The sequence below is a fragment of the Gymnodraco acuticeps genome, unplaced genomic scaffold (genome assembly GCF_902827175.1).
Source record: "Gymnodraco acuticeps unplaced genomic scaffold, fGymAcu1.1, whole genome shotgun sequence".
Lineage (NCBI taxonomy): Eukaryota > Metazoa > Chordata > Actinopteri > Perciformes > Bathydraconidae > Gymnodraco > Gymnodraco acuticeps.
This window is the reverse complement of record NW_022990198.1, coordinates 1,317,304-1,334,841: the sequence shown is the minus strand read 5'-3', so window position 1 is coordinate 1,334,841 and position 17,538 is coordinate 1,317,304. Positions and strand designations below refer to the sequence as shown.

General features: G+C 39.8%; 1 protein-coding gene across 12 annotated transcripts in view; it reads left to right on the top strand.

Annotated features, from left to right (window-relative positions):
• tanc2b (tetratricopeptide repeat, ankyrin repeat and coiled-coil containing 2b) overlaps positions 1–17,538 on the top strand; it is a 170,137-nt gene that overhangs the window by 62,726 nt on the left and 89,873 nt on the right. The window contains exon 1 of one of the 12 annotated variants that reach the window (XM_034218071.1): positions 8,026–8,285. The exons of the other annotated variants lie outside the window; for them this stretch is intronic. The gene's annotated coding sequence lies outside the window, so the exon portion shown is untranslated. Of the gene's footprint in view, positions 1–8,025; positions 8,286–17,538 lie in introns of those variants that run through there. 12 annotated transcript variants of the gene reach the window in all.

Here is a 17,538-nt window from a genome sequence, read left to right as displayed (position 1 = left end):
CATTTGCACCCGTTATGTGGTTTATTTTTGCTTATATGTATTCATGAATGATTCCATCTGTTCTGTAGTCAGTGTGCTGTAAAATCTAATAAATTCAAAGGAAGCGCATGTATATGCAGATGCTGCACATTTACATATATATTGCTGCTACTTACATGCAAAAAAGGGAAAGAATATCTCGCGAACATCAGTGACTGTGTGTAGAAATAAATCACTCCACCTATCAGAGAGATGGAAGAGGAGCGGCGGCAGCAGCAGCTTAACATGAGCTGAGGCTGGCTCATCTCCACATAGCGACAGATTGGCACCTACTGCTCCACAGAATGTGCTCTTCCTTCCTGTATTAATGAACCCAGGGAGCAAAAGAATGAATGAAGGGATTTCAGAGCACCAGGTTTTGATAACATGTTAGAACTCCTGTTAGAATTAACCATTCATTTGCCCCATTCACTAAAGATTACAAGATGATAAAGACGAAGGCTCTTTTGACACAGTTGGAGAAGATTCATGCTCTATTTGATGGCCACAACTACCTATTATTGTCAGTATTCATCAATCTGCCAGATTATTTTCGCAATTATTTGGTAGAAAATGTTGACAAATACCCATAAACCGATGTTGTACAATTAACAGTTTGAAAAACCAGAAATATTCATTTTAAAATAACCTAAAACTGAATTTGCTGCCAAAGAGGATATTTTGTACCCAATAGCTAAAGATGTATTTTCTGTCATCATTTCATTACTTTGTATTCAGTGCAAGTTTTTTAAATATTATTTCTATTCCATCGTTCTAGATGAATCTGTAAACACCCTTTTATCTCGCACTGCGCATTAGAAATCTCTGCATGTCTTAATTCCCTTTTTGAATGTGAACAAACGTAGACTGTAGACAGCAGAGCAGACAATGAGTGAGTGAATCAATACTCACAGCTGTCGAGAGCAGCTTTGACCTTTGGTTACTAAGGACGACAACCACTTCACAGTAATGTGTCATTTAGCTTCCTTCCTTCAGCTTTTGACATTTATTTCTGAGGTGCCTTTATGAAGTGGTGACTGAGCAACTGTGTAGCATCAGCAGCTATCTGCCAAGTTGTTTTGTCCTTATCTGTTTTCCTCATCTGAGCTTGATAGATAAACAAATGTCAGGAAGTGCTTGTTTTTGGCTCTTCAGTTGGTCGCTTTCAATAAGGCATATGCAAACACATTTCTATTTACTTATGTTTGTATCCACTGTTTTTCTTATTTTTTTGGTGTCCAAGATTTTGAGGATTTACCAATATTGTCAGACATTAGCATATCTCTTAAGCTTTGTCCACATTATATTCCGCTACCTTTAGAAGAGTGCTGCCCAAGGCTTTTCTTAGCACTCTGCCTTTTATGTGCAGCCACTTCAAATAACAATTTCAAAGAAATAGATCAAAAACCAAATAGATTATTAAAAGAAAAAGGGCGATGTTGATTATACAATAGTGGTTAGAGTGATTTTTGATTAAATACGGGAATAAAGGGCTCCACAGCGCACTGCCAATGTTTTTTTTTTTACATTCGTTAAAGAGAGCACTCTTTTAAGATAAAAAACAACAACATTGTCTTATTTTGGCCTTAACCTGCTAAGCGGGCAACATCTTGCAAGAGACAGCGTCTGAGGGCTAACATTTAACAAACTATGAATGTCATACCTACTTAACGGGAAGAAACTCAGCTACCTGACGATATGAACTATATTTACCGAAACAAAACACAAGTCTAACGCCAAGCCTCTGAATTAACACTAAGCGAAAGAGTGTTAACGCACTTAGCACATAACATCGGATCTGCGGATTCCATTGGTATAAGTATAATCACTGAGCGACCAAAACTTGCGGCAGCGAAAGCAAAACCAGACAACACACAACTTAGCTTTATGGAGCCAAAATGGCAAATATGTCTAACCTTTGCTGTTTTCTGATCAAAAGTTGTGTTCAATGGCATTAAAACGCATATAAACGCTGCTGAAGGTTAATCCAATGTCTCTGTGTCCCTTTGAAATGATTACTGATTATCCATCATCATATTTATGGCAATAAGCCTAGCTTTCAGAGCGTAACATAGCTTTCGGTTTGGGCAAACTGCGTGTGCATCACTCTCACTCCTCAATGGTATCGTGTAGGTGGATTTAGGAACTTCCCTCTCGATTCTATTGGCTCTAACGGTTCAAAGGAGGTGTCAATCACCAAAATCGGATATGGCAAATGCACCCAAATGACCCCAGAAGTGGGTTTTTGCTAAACCTATCTCAAAAGGTCAAATTTCACTTGTTTTGCATCAATCTTGATACAGGGTACTTATTATATGTTATAGTTTGGATTCCTAAAGCTTTTAGTCTACTATCCCATGAGTCAAGGGTGCTTTTCACTATAAGTAATGGTTTTTTTTAGACGGAAACTATAATTTATATTTTTTTACTATGTTCAATCTGAATTTACTTTAAAATAAAAACATCTATATTGATTCTGACTTTTCTACATCCAACTCACAGGTGTATCATTGCTTTGAGAAAAAAGATTATTAATTTACCCCTTTTAGAAGTGAAGATATAGTCATTTGTTCTGGGAATGTCATTTTCGAGCCTGAGACCTGAAAAACAGGCTCAGGGCTTAACAGGTTAAGAAATGGTGGTCCATTGATCAAAATGTAGACTTTGAAGACCCTTGCATGGTTAAACGTGTTTAACTTCCGAAAGATCCTTTTATTTTCCTGTACAGAAAAATTGCATCTCTAGTTTTGTATTTACACGCATCACTACTCCAGCCCATACATAGTGTTGAGGGGACATTACATATGCTAATGATAAACATCCGCCACTAATGCAGATTTAAGAGATCAATCAGTAAACCTGGGTAAGAGCACCTTTTATTGGCTAAGTACGTTCGGTGCATCTGGAGTTGACTTTTTTGTTGTTGTTGCATGAGGCCTATTGTCATGAACATTTCCCTCTTCTTACAAGAAAGTCTTCCCTCGGTGCGGAGTTGATGTTGAGGGTTTTTACGAGTGCTGACAACAAAGGTCATCAGTAGAAAGAACCCATCAGCCTCTTCCCAAAACAACACAAATCAGGAGAAGTTGTTCCCAGCGACAGGTCACAGATAATATATCCGTTGTCACACCGGTGGGCGACGAGCGGCCGGCGAAGCTGCCAACCTCTTCGGCAGGCACCTGTGGCCTCATCAGCGGGTAACCATAGTTACAAAGCTCTAGCAAAACATAAGTGGGCTGAAGGTCAGAGACAATTCAGACGGAGTGTAGAGAGGGCTTGGGGCCTGATAGTCGACTTGCCCGAAGTGTCAGCAGTGGCACTCTCCTATCTCGTGGAGTGTGGGAGGCACTTATTGGGCCCATCATTACGGTTCAGTGGCGCCACTTAATGCACATTCTGTCCTTGTCACAGCCACCCATGTGCCTCTAGTGAATTACCTCCTTTGGGTTCGTCAGGCTCAAGAATGTGACGCCCTGAAACCTCTTCTATGATCCTTTCTGAGTGTCATGTTAAGGCTAGAAAGCGGATTCAGCTGAAATCAGGACAAATCTGTGGCCATTCTGTAGTGTTCATTGCAACAGCAGTTATTTTGCTTCTCCAAAGGAAATCAAGCAATTGTACTCCTCACATTACGATAGCAATTAGATCAGTCGGATGAAGAGTTATTTTATTCTGAATACCAGAGAACAGGAGTCACTGAGATTTTTTTCTCCAAATGGAGTTACTCATTTAGAGTAAATCCAAAATAGATAAAGGGCATGCAACCATTTTTATTTCATTTTATAGCTCTTTGAATTGCATATCTGTCGATTTTAAACTGCTGGAATGACAAGGCAAGATGTCACCTTGATGTCTGGCACAGTGTGATTGGCATTTCTCACAGTTGCTTGACATTTTAAATACTGTATTATTTGTCAGTTAATCATAATAAAAGATCTTTGGCTGAAGCATTAGCTATTAAGGTTAGTGCTCTTCACACATGAAGAGCAACGCATTAATGGGTCTAACTACAGTTGAGATGTGGTTTAATTTCCCCTTAAAACATTTAGTTATGTGTCTCCATGCATAGGCCTTTTTCACAGAACACATTTTGACGTGTCAAAACAGTAAAAGCACAGGTGTAAATAGTAAAATTAATGATAGTGGGATTCCATTTCACTGCTTCGGTTTCAGGGTCCGTGCAGGCTGTCATCCAACAATTTCTCCCTCCCAGGGTGTGAAATACTTCAAATTGGTCCGTGGCCCTATCCTTCAAACATTGGTGCTTTCAATGGTCGGAGTATAGAGTAGTGGGAGTTAGCAAGGAGAACAGTTCACCAATTTATCAGAAGCATATCATTTATATCTTATATATCATTAATATAATTCACACAGTCTCTTGCCAGATTTACTCCGGGCATGCAAATGTGGTGAAACCAAATGGCGCAGAAAAAACGAAGGCATTAACCTAACAAACTTATTTTGTTGCATAACCCTACAATTTTGTTTCCCAAGTCAGAATGTGTGCTGTGAAAAGGCCCCCTTTCCTCATACAGTACATGAAGTACTTTTAAGACAAATGTAAAGACACAGTATACAGTAATTGTCATTGCTGAATACCCCACCATACTGTCAAGTGCGTTCTTTGCTCTAATAGCTGGTACTCAATGCTACCAATGGTACTCAGCTGCACATTGTTCCTTTTGTATCACCACTGTCACTATAATCACAGTGAAGCATGTCCTCTTGCTCTCTTTTTTTTCTTCTTCTGTTAAGTACACTCTGATGTGTGAAACATGACATGAATCATGTCTCAGTTTGGCGGGTCTACCTTCTGCATTCAGCAGTTCTGGTTCGATCGCTGCTCAAATCTGAATAAAAGACTGTGATGCATGTCTAAAATCTAAGACTGCCCACTGTGGGCTCTTGAATATCCCGCTGACACTGACATCGCTGTTGGTTTGACGGCCGTTCCCACAATGTTCTGAGTAATTCATCTCACTTTGTGGAGATTCTGTGACATTTAAATGAAGGCCAGCAGCACATTTGTCCGCTGCTGTGTCTCTCCCATGCAACCCTTTTTGAAAAAGCAACCGTACATTCTAGTTCTCGCAGTAGGGAGTGGGCTGCGTGATGCGTAGGTAGAGAAGCGTTGGTCTAACCTCTCCTCCACTCTCTGATCACAACGTCAATAGTGGGAAGTCTCACTCCTGTTCACTCTGTCTCACTGTGTCCCTTGTCTTAGCTCTACACACTTTCCTGGTATGACTCTTTGGCATATCCATTTATTTCATTTCCGTTTCTTTATGGTTTTTCTTTAAGGCTGATTCAGGCCGAAACTTTGCAATGTGAGAGCATTTGTTGCATCCTACCTTCTGATTATTTGTGTAAATTCTATGATAGTGCTGACAGCTTGATTAAAGGGACGTGTTCACGGCTGAGGCGTGACTGATATTCAGCAGTTGGTGTTACTGTGACCTAAATATGGTGTCCCATCTTAGGTGGCAACTAAGCAGGGATAATGTTGGCAGTTTTTTATGGTCATGGAAAGCGATAGGCCATGAACATGTTAACACTACTGAGACTATTCATGAGTTTATTTCTCTTCTCTAACTGTACATTAACACATTTCTGTGTGTGCGAGTCCTTTGCATATCTTAAGAAATGTTCATCCGATTAACTTCACTTCACTGACTTCACACACGAGGACCAAACTGCAATGTTGAATTTGGTGCATCTTGGCCAAATAGTTGTGGCGTTATAGAGAGAAACTTGCATTTAACTTGCGCACCGCAAGTCCCAGAAACAAGCACACTTTTTTCTTCTGGATCCCAGTCTCTGTCTAAAACGTGATATTTTGATAAAGAAGGCCTTTCAACTTCTTCCCAAACGTAACGCCGAAATATCCCAGAAATGGGAGCAGCCATTTTGAAATGTAAAAGTCATCAGCAGCCAGATTCTGCAGAGTAGTGTTCGGGAGGCTGGAGCTGTAGGTATGGTCCAAGCCAATCATAAGCCGAGCACAAACATAGCTGGTTGATGTGAGTGACCTAGCTGCTCGTCATCACGCCAGCTGTTTGGCTATGAAGACACACCAACTAACCATAAACTCTTTAAATACATTTAAAATGAAATTGAAACATGTTCTATTACACATGCTCCAAACGATTATGCAAAGCTAAAGTTTGTACTAATCCCAAGCCTCCAGCTGGTGACTTCTTCACTCAGAGCTGTTAATCACGCCTGTCAATCATGAATTCTCCACTTTCTTTCTTCCATCAAAAGACTTGACTTGACGTACAAGAGTGAATTGTGACTGATAATGTTCTTTTGATTGTAAAATCAGTCGCTAGATCAGGTTATACTGCTTGGTTGTGTACATGATGCCTGAAGTTCATGCAAGTTTTTTTTGCTACCTACATTTGTCTGCCTACAGCCTTAATGTTAAAGTCACAATTTGGGGCATTTTTGCATTTACTAAAGCTGATTGAATAGGAAACTTGAACTCAAGGTTAAAAAACAGCAGTACAATCCTAAAAAAAAAAAATGATTTAATTTAGTAGACTAAATAAAAGTATGAAAGCAATCAGAGCAACATACCTCTGACAAGGTAGAGCTGTCCTCCAAATAGTTAATTGTATTAATAAAAAAAGTCAAGATGTCATTCTTATCTATAAACAAGCTTTAGAAATGTAGCAGGAAGTATAGATCATTATTTCCTAAAAATTGAACTCCGGTCTTGTATTTGTTGGCAACTTAGCAAGACATAATATGTCTTGCTAAGTTGCCAACAAATACGAAATATCCCAGAAATGAGAGCAGCCATTTTGAAATGTAAAAAAAAAAACTGTGATGTTTACTACTGTATAAATATATCTCTTGCACATATTATGTGCAAGAGATATATTTATACAGTAGTAAACATCACAGTTTTTGTCCATGTCTATTAAGTTATTTTGCACTAGGTGTACTATACATGACAATTTGCAATAATATTCAAGTTGTTACATCTGAAAGTGCTCTTAGTTTTGGTGATCAGCTGGACAATGATGCTATTGACTGATTAAAGTAAAAGTAATGTGGTATGTTTCAAAAACTTGGTCAACTGACTGTTTTTTAATCCTCGACAACTACTGAGCTACCTGCCAGCTAGCTTGATTGCTAACATAAAAGATGGCTAAATTCTATTACGCTTTGTCTCTTTCATGGTTTGGTGTTATGCATGCTGACTCACTGTCATGGCTTACTGGGACGGTTAGATAAATGAGCCATCCTTAATGTCATTACTCATCATTAATGTCTGCTGTAACAAAGCCCTGTGGTATGCAGAGAGATGCTAATAGGTTCATAAACTCTGTTTCAACTGCCTTTTTTTAGCTGTAAAGTAGTCCAAAAAATGGACTTCATATTTGCTTTTGTTTACGATTTTTCAAATTAGGATTTCTACTTCAAAATAATTCATCATTCAGCTTTATAAGCAAGAGTGAAAATAAAAATAGCGATTGTACTTGGAGATCAGTGGATTTGAAAGAGTTAAGGAATTCTGCCCTGGCTGAAAGAAGAGAGAGAGTGAGGGAGGATGAGAGAGAGTTATTGCTGGCGGAGAGAGAGGAGGAGGAGGAAGAGAGTGAGAGAGAGGTGTGTGTGTGTGTGTGTGTGTGTGTGTGTGTGTGTGTGTGTGTGTGTGTGTGTGTGTGTGTGTGTGTGTGTGTGTGTGTGTGTGTGTGTGTGTGTGTGTGTGTGTGTGTGTGTGTGTGTGTGTGTGTGTGTGTGTGTGTGTGTGTGTGTGTGTGTGTGTGTGTGTGTGTGTGTGTGTGTGTGTGTGTGTGTGTGTGTGTGTGTGTGGTGTGTGCGTGTGTGTGTGTGCGTGTGTGTGTGTGTGTGTGTGTGTGTGTGTGTGTGTGTGTGTGTGTGTGTGTGTGTGTGTGTGGTGTGTGTGTGTGGTGTGTGTGTGTGTGTGTGTGTGTGTGTGTGTGTGTGTGTGTGTGCGCCGCTCACTGAGTGTATGCGTACTGACACCTGGTGCTCGCCCTCCCTCGCTGCTCACATTGTGGAGAGCTCTCTGCCTGTCTGGGGCATTCTTTACCTCCTTCTCTTCCTCTCGCTCTCTCTCTCTTCTCCCTTCTATTCCCTCCCTTTATCTTTTGTCCTCTTCTTTCTGGCATTTCTCCCCGCGTTGTTTTTTTCCTCTCCGTGCCCCTACAATCTCCTCCTTTCTGTTTAGGATCTCCCTCACTATGGTGCAGGATTTGTATTGCCGGGGCAGACGAGGCGCTCGACTGACAAAGGTGAGCCCGATGAATCTGGGCGGGAGGAAAGGATTGATTGATGGACGGATTGCTCGGATGTACATGTCATCTCAGTTGTAAATGGTGGAAAACTGTCTTTGGAAAGAGACACCATTCATCAGGCTTCAGCTGTTAATTGTTTCTCAGGGTTTCGCTCGTCTCCCAGTGCAAGTCTGAGCAGCTCTCGCTTTGTGTAGGCGTCTCGCTGTGTCTTTTTCAAAGGTGAAGGGTTCAAGTATGTTATTTAAGAGAGCAGTGTTGAGTGTCTGTTTTTTCACTGCTATCAAACCCTCTCTGACTCGTCTGCTTGGTGTCACCTTGACCCCGGCAGTGTGTGTATTGGTGGCATTTGTGCCACACCTTAAGCATGGTCATTGTGTGTGTGTGTGTGTGTGGGTGTGTAGATAAATACTGAAAACAAATATAGAGTGAGTGAACCAGAGAGGCCACAGTGTGTGACAGATGGCTAGTAGAAGAGGACAATGTGAGATAATGTGTCTCAATGTTTTTCTCTTCAAGTTTATTATTTATTGCTTCTTCCGGTTTCCCATTGGTTTTATCAAAAAGGTGTCACCTCTCTGTTTTTTGACCTCTCAGTCTCACATCTCAAGGGCTGGGTCTTAAACCTCAACCATTTTTTTAAAAGACCAGAATTCTGGAGTGTAGAGAAATGGACAACACTGAAACTAAAATGTTTGTTTATTCTTTAATCAGATCAGAGTTGTAGGTGTTTTTTATGGTTCCTTGTGTGAGCATAACAATTTAATGGTGAGATCTTTAGCTACATTTGTTAGGAGTTTTGTTAGAAAAATGTGATTATCTTTTGCAAAAAATACTGATTTGGTTTTAGTACTGAAACTTAGGTATAAACAATACTTCAAGTGTTTTCTTCAGTGTTCATAGAACTACTTTGTTAAGAGATCTCCACAACTCTAGAACTTGGATCCTCTTTTTATAGCTTTAGCCATCGTCATTATCTGTTATAATAATGTTGCCTTCATTCAATACATTCTTAAGATCTGGGAACACAACAAATAAATCAGAAGGGACAAAAAACAATGAGTGATACTGTTTAAATATCAAAATAGCAGTTATTAAGATGAATTGACTAATCATTCAAGCTAATTGTACTGCTGACGATTTAAACAACTCACTCATAATTCAAGAGGCCTTTGCTGTTTCATTTAAGTGCTACTGCCCATTTTCCTTAGACTTAATGTGCTTTTTATCACATTTCATTAAAATACTTTTTATCACATTTCATTAAAATACTTTTTATCACATTTCATTCAAATGCCGTTGAAACTGATAAGATTTCATCAATGCTGATTCAATTCTCGATTGCTCCTATACATCCAATTCTTTATCGATTTCTGATAAAGGATAAAGAGTGCATACAGGTTTAGTAGCAGCATGCTCTTCATCTTTTAACCCTCTAAATCTCAGAAAACATCAATAGTGAAATTGATAATCACCAAGGCATGTGTGCAACTAGATCTCAACAGCCCTATTGGTAATGTCATGCGTTATTCTAAGGTATCCTATTAGCATTATACTATGTATTTGATATGCCTTTTCTACAGTCATCTACTTTCTCTGTCGCTCTTGTTTTTTTCTCTCCCCCTCACTCTGTCATCACTTCACTTACTGTAACTCTCTCCTTCCTTTTCGCACACTATGACTCTCTCTCCCTCCCACTCAGATATTTCTGGAGAACAAAAGGAGGAGAGCAGAGAGAGGGAGATAAAACAGTCGAGTGGTGAAGGCTTAATGCACCAGCCATACGTAGGCTAATGAGTCTTCACCAATCCATCCTATCCTCCCCCTCTTCCTTTTTTTTCTCAAGTCCTTCTCATCCACATCATCTCACAACCGAAACTTGTCCTCCTCGCTCCTTTCAGGTTCTCCCACCTCGGAGTCATTTCCCTGCTCATCTTTGTCTCCTCCATTCATCACGGCGGCTTCTGTTCCTCCTCCTTCATCTCTTTCCATCAATCCAAACGCTCTTAACATTTTCATCATCAGCTTCTCGTTACATCAGTCCGCTCCTTTCTTTTCATTCCTTCTGGAGTGGATATTTACAGACACCCCCTCGTCTTCCTTTTTTGTCAAGTCCCACTCCTTCCACCCATTCATCATCCATTTATTCTCGTTATTACAGGTGCTAACCGTTTGCCATCCTTTATTCTGCCTCTCCATTATTTCAACTATTTGATCATTTTTTTCTAACTTCCATCACAATTTCTCATCCTTTCTCATCTCAGCATAGCACACACTGACACACAAAAAGACCTGAGATCCTGCATGAACAAAACCGCCTTCTGAATTGTGCATTTGGTCATGATTCCATGCAGGACTTATCAGCCCCCCCTTTCTTCAGTGGCATCCTGTTGTCTTTTGCCAGTCGGGTGAAACTGGGCTTTCATTGTGCCTCTTGCTGTGGATGGGCTCATTATTGCTGCTCAACGCTGTTTGCCTTTGAATAGCAGGAAGTGCCCTCTCTAGCTGAGCATACTGAGGGATATTGTGTTGCTTTTCACCGCATGATAAAATGCAACAAAACACAACATTGGATAAGTGAACGGCGGCGTCGGTTCACTTAACAAAAAAAGCTGCAATTACGAAGGCCACAACGGCTACACCCACGCCAGCTGTGTGTCCAAATGCGTCCCACCGCCTGTTTGATGGCATGTTATGGTGCGATCTCTGATTTCAAACCTACAGTCTGCTTGTACTTGTCTGTCTGACTGTCTGCCTCCTCCTCCTCCTCAGTCTGGGGCGGCCATGTTTGCCACTCGCAGTAACTGTAACTCCTGCTGACACTCGCTGGATTCAATCAGGCCTCCAGATGTATTTATCCGCTCTGGCAGGTCCGATGTTGTTCCACACATGTGAAGATACATGTACTGTAACAGGTGCATCCCCTCTAGTGCCGAAATAAATTGTTGATTGACTGTAGTCTTATACAACTTCATGAATTGCTTTATAAGTTGATTGTTTGGCAGACCAAACAACTATCTAAAGTGTGGGAACTTGTATTGTTTATTTTTTAACATCTTTTAAACTAAACAATTGAAGAATTATTTAAAAAAAAGATTCAAATGGAAAGATTACATTAATAATAATTTGCAGCTACATTTTCTATTCTCCAGTTTACCCCTTGCCATTTAATCTTTTATTGTAATTAATAAAAATGGCAAAGAAGAACCATAATGGTTTAATGGTTTGTTTTGGCTCCATGTGTTTTTGAAAGATTTGGTTGTGTGTGCAACAATTAATAAATAATTGTCGTTCCCAGCTGAAACAGCCAATTCATTGACTAGTCAAACAGAATCTATTTGTTTTTCCAAATGATTGTTTCAGTCACTTTTCATCCAAACAGCCATCAGCTTTCAGTTGCATTCCAGCTTCTATTATATGAGGATAAGTGGGTTATCTCTGGGCTTTGTACTGCTGGTTGGACAAACCAAGACATTTGAGGATGTCACCTACCGTCTTTAAGGAAACTGTGATGAACAATCTTTCACTTTGTCCTATTTTTCAACCGACGATTAAACGATTAAAAGTAAAACTATTATTCACAGCCATTTACATTTCGACCTTTGTGAAAGTGTTAAAGCAGTATAATCGAAACACCAGCTCAAAAACAATGAATACCCCTCTTAAAAATGTCTACAATGTCCTGCCAGATTAGATTAGGAAAGCACCAACGATGTGGCCTGCACCCAAACAGCATTAAGTGCTCAGCTGCAGGCTGCACATGAAAAATGTATGTAAGACTTTCACGCTGGATCTGCGAAAAACAATACAAAACACACACACACACACACACACACACACACACACACACACACACACACACACACACACACACACTCACACTGTCCCATATCCTGGAGGTTGTGACCCCTTGTTGAATTCTTTGTACTGAACAAACACTTGATTGGCTTTGAAGAATCTCTGTCTTCAAAGTTTTCGGAACTTGACAGCAGTTTATTTCTTAAGTTCAGTTTATACATTGAATACAATATTCCGTTTAAGTCAATCCATCTTGACGAATACACCGTCTCAAATATATAGTTGTTCTGTTTGATAGAAGAACAGTAAGAACGATGCGGCAATTCAGGTTAGAAGGCGTACATATGTCATACACTGTTATCATTCTAAATATAGTACACATGGTTACTGTACTATAGGCTGTAGCTGTCACGATAATGATAAAAGACATCCAGCCACACAGCGTAGCCTACTTTCTCCTCACCGTGTGAGTGTTAGTGTCTGCTGTGGCACTGCAGGCTCTACAATCCCCTAGTCTATTCTATATTTAATGTGTATTTCATAATTCAGGCCTGCTTGTATACAGTTGTAGATCTATCTCCATTGCAATTGAGACGGTGTGTGTAGATTTTTCCTTCTCCTAACGTCACAATGACACTGAGAAGGGAGTGAATTATTGCACTGCTGTGTGCTAGCATAGTAGAAGAATTACAGGGCTCCGTGAAGGAGGGCGCCGTTGCAAGGACAGTGTCTTTCTACTTCACCTCTCTCCGTCCTCCACGCTTCATCTGTTACTATGGCCACAGTCAATGCCCTCTTTCTGTTCCTCCATCTCTTCCCCTAATTGTTCCCCACTTGCAGGTTGAAAGCTTTGCACTCTGATTGGAACGAGGAGAAAAACAAAATGACACTTGTCTTGTCTGCCCTTTTTTCTACCCAACATCAAACACCCTCCCTCTTTTACGGCTGTGTTTTTGTGCTATTCTGAAGACACTGTTCGCTTTGTATCTGTTGTTTGTTCGGCATTTTGATGTTTATTCCACAAGGAAAGATGCACTCTGTTGCCCTGATAAAAGTGTACCAAGCATTACATCATTATATAAATAGATAAACTTATCATTTTCGTTTTTTTGGTTACTCTTTTAAGACTTTCTATTTTCTTGGAAGGCTTTATGTTCCCCCCAATTAGGTGAATATATATTGAAACATTACTTATTTTAGAGTCCACTTTTCATTAGTCATACAGCCTGCAGGCAGTTTGTGTAAAGTTAAATTGTCTGAATTTGCGAGAGAAGAATTTAAATGTGGCATCGTCTACTAATCTACTGTGTCATTGAAACGGCATAGAGCGGTCTGAATTGTATAACGTGAATTTAGCTTTGTATTTTTAAGGCAAGACTTCTCACCTTTGCATTCTAACTTTTGAGGTATCTGTTTTTCTAACCATCAAGTTGTCAAAATGTTCTTTGTGAAAGGCCGAGGTAAAGAGGAAAAATAATTGTTGCGTCTTGCCTTGTTACAGAGCAAAACAACTAATGCATAACTTTGCAATAAGTGATGGATACAGAGTTGCTAACAACAGTGATGATGACACTTCCTCACAGATCATGCATTTCAGCATTAGAAAATATCCTTGAATGATCCTCTAAGAATGAGTTCATCCTCAACAGAGCTGGCGGAGAGCAGATTAGGGTGTGGTACAAACTTCTCCACATTTCAGGTTTTTGTTGTGAAGCGTACAAATCCCAAGAGGCCCCTTGGCAACAGGAATAAGGATCAAATTTAGCGGTTTTCATCTTTAAGCTGCTGTATGGTAATCGCTGTCATTGACTGAGGCATTTATTCAAAAGGCAGTAAATATCTTCCACTGTAATAAACAAGCACTGACTGCAGCAGGAGCTTTCTTATTTTCTCAGCCGCCCTGTGTGACTTTATCAGGATCCCAACCTTTTCTCATTAAACACTCTTCGTCGGTGCAGAGAGAGACATCTGCAACCCTAGCTGGAGTCGCAGGCGCTCCTCCTCTCGCTGTAGACAGCCAGAGGTCAAAAGGAACTGGAGGTGATGCTTTTCTTATGCTGCAGCCTGAGATGTGTAGATTAAGCGAAACAACAGAATAACCACGGATGCTGTTTCCTGGACAGCAGATGCAGTATGATGGTGTCGGCCTAGCATGCTGTCAAATATTTACTTCTCTCTTCATTTATTTAAAACACTTACTGATGCTTAGCCGGTCAAGCCTTCTGTTCTTGCACAGATTTAGTTAACAGATTGAAACTGCTTGATACTTAGGTTGTATAACATGCCTAGTACAAATAGGGCACACATTCTGAAACATGAAACCTTATTACTTAAAGAAGTTACCCTTCTGTAGGATGAAGTCACGATTAAACATCATTTTGGTTGCTTATGGCACAGTAACATATGATTTAATGTAAATAAGTAGTGCATAATCAGCATACTGTATATCGTATGTACTCTATATAAATATGTCATTTACTATGGCTGTAAGGTACTGTAAAAGCTTGAATGTACATCTTAAAGAATGTTTGAAATTGGCCTGAATTTGACTAAGAAACTGTAGAACACTAACAGTAATCATGGTGTAAGATTTAAGTATGTTTTAAGGCTAAGGATCCTTGATTTAAAAAAGCAAAGACTGAAGCGGGCTTCTTGTTTATAGGCAGCAACTTTCGATTTGTACAGCTGAAACGACAAACCATCACATGCAGATTTCATCTACTTTGGCTATCTAGCTAATGAAGCTAACATTAGCTCCATTGTCCTTTTTTGTCCTTTGTTTGACCCTCAAAAATCTATCAAATCCAGAGTCCCTAACAGTGGTTCATGCGTCCACTTCAGCATGTGAAGACATTTGATTGCTAAGGGCAGGGGTTTGGAGAATTAATTGCTGAAACTGTAATCATTAATTTCATCATCATGTTTTTTTTGTTCCAACTATTTTCATTTGGGTTTTGGGCTGTTTGTTGATTAAAACGGTAAAGAAACTGCTTCGAGCTCTGGGAGATTGGGATAAGCATTTTTTGGGGATTGTGTATTAATATGCAAAAAGAGGCTTACAACTAAATAAAAATTAAGGAGCATTATCATTCTCTTGTTGCTTGTAAAAGTGATGGAGGAACGGGCAAGGGGGAAATTAAGTGGGAGGTTGTACAGGTGGCATGTGTGCTTCTGTGGTCCCTCTGTGTGTGATTGTCTGGGATTAAAAATGGATTGAAACAAAAGCATCGCTCCTCAGTGGATTGCCTAGAGGCAGACCAAGAACCATACTAGCTTTTTATGTCACTGCTCATCCTCAGCGCCCCCTCTAAGTCTCAAGGCAGCCAATGCTAAAAATCCCTATAACACTTATTTTTGCTGCATGCTTTCCATCACAGAATGCTGTGATGTAACCCCACTGATGTGTCAGACTGAAGGTAGGAGATGCTTTTAGTTTTTTTCCCAGACTCTTCTTTACTAGCTTTTTATTTGTATTATTTGTATTTATTTTTTCTAACGAAGCTTTTTATTTGTATTTATTTTTTCAAACGAAGCCCACCCACTCAGTGCTGCGACACAGCTTTTCTCGACATCGGATGGCAGTGTAGGAGTCAGGGAACATCACTCTTTCCTTTCTCCCCCTTTATTTAGTTCTCTTTGTTACACACACACACACACACACACACGCACACACACACACACACACACACACACACACACACACACACACACACACACACACACACACACACACACACACACACACACACACACACCACACATTCTCTATTTCTTCCTTCTTCCTCCATCATAACACCTCCATCCATCCAGGACACTGCTGAGTTGTGGTGCTGTCAGCCAGTGCCTGACGCACTCAGCTACTCTCATATGCGTCACCACTCTGGCCCAGCGCCACCGTCGTGCTGCTCCATGTCCTCCACATATACCTCTGTGGTCAGGGTCATAGGCCCGGGGCTTTACTGCATGGATGGGGGGGGGGCAAAAACGTCATGTTTGGGACAGGTACATCATCATACAGGAATAATTGTTAGAGATATCTCAAAGACAGAACTATAGATACTCTCTTTCATAGCCAAACCAACACTGTTTATAGTTAAATAACAAAAATGATATCCTATATGATATTTTTCTTTTTTCAACAATCAATGAAAACAAATATTTTAGAAAGGGATCCTTCAAATGTATTTATTAAGCTGGATGTTTTACCATGGAAAAATTATACAAATTCAATATTGTACATGCTGTTTCTAAATTACCTCAAATATTTTCCATATTTCTCGTATTTCTTGATACTCTATCAGCTGACATAAATACCAATGCACATATGTCTGCAATCCGCATAGCTAACACAAGCTAATACAAAAGCTAGTCTAGCTTTGAACATTTTATTATTGTAATAATGCAAAAGGGGGTCAGACAGAAGGGAACATTGAGGGGAGTTTTTTAATTGTTTTATTCTGCATTTTGACAATTAAGTTAAAATGTATTTATATATGCCGACGCTAGTACCGGTAGTTAGATTTAGTCTCATAACTTTTTTTTTTTTCAACTTCTCAACGTTGCAACTTAAATATTTCAATGTAATAATTATTTACATATATAGATTCCATTTTAAGGGCTTTACTGGACTGATGAATATGCTTAATATTGGCTTACAACATTTGCTGTCTTTTATTTGAGTAAAAATACCATAACCATAACCAACATAAGCCTATTACTCCCCCACTAGAATACATTGTGTTATGTAGGTCATATTTATAACTGGGTACACAGGTGAGGTTAGGAAAAGTGGAGCAGCAACCGCGGTAGTATGAGCTAAAAAAAGACTTGCATTAGCATTTGTTGTTGCCACGGGATAACTAACAGTTATGTAACAACAGGACCAATAGAGATACCTCTGTAGTGCTTTGTGAATGACTGGGACATTTCTCCTTTTATTACATTACGCTGTTACTTGGCACATTGGAAGATGCCACTAAATTACTTTTTGCTCTGGGCATATAAACCAATATGCACATAGAACAAATGAGCCACAACAAAAGATTCATCTAAATTATTCACATCTTTAATACTCTTTGCATTGGCTATGACTCGGGTGTTTTTACCACTTTAAAGACATATTTTTCCCAAATTAGAGGTAACGTCTGTGTTTAGCTTATTGAGAACTCAAACAAATAAGCCAAATGTCTAAAATGCACCATATGCTTTTGTGTAATTGCTGTTAAGCTGCCAAATTCTGAATCCCGTATTGAAGATTCAACTTATTGTCATTACGTAGTACAGGTTCTATGTAACAAAACGGTTTCTCTGCATTTGACCCATCCTAGTGTTAGGAGTCACAGTGGGCTGCCATTATGTACGGCCAGGGGCGGATCTACGGGGGGGAAAGGGGGGGCAGCTGCCCCCCCACTGTAGAGCCTTGCCCCCCCAGCTGCCCCCCTAATTTTTGTTTCCC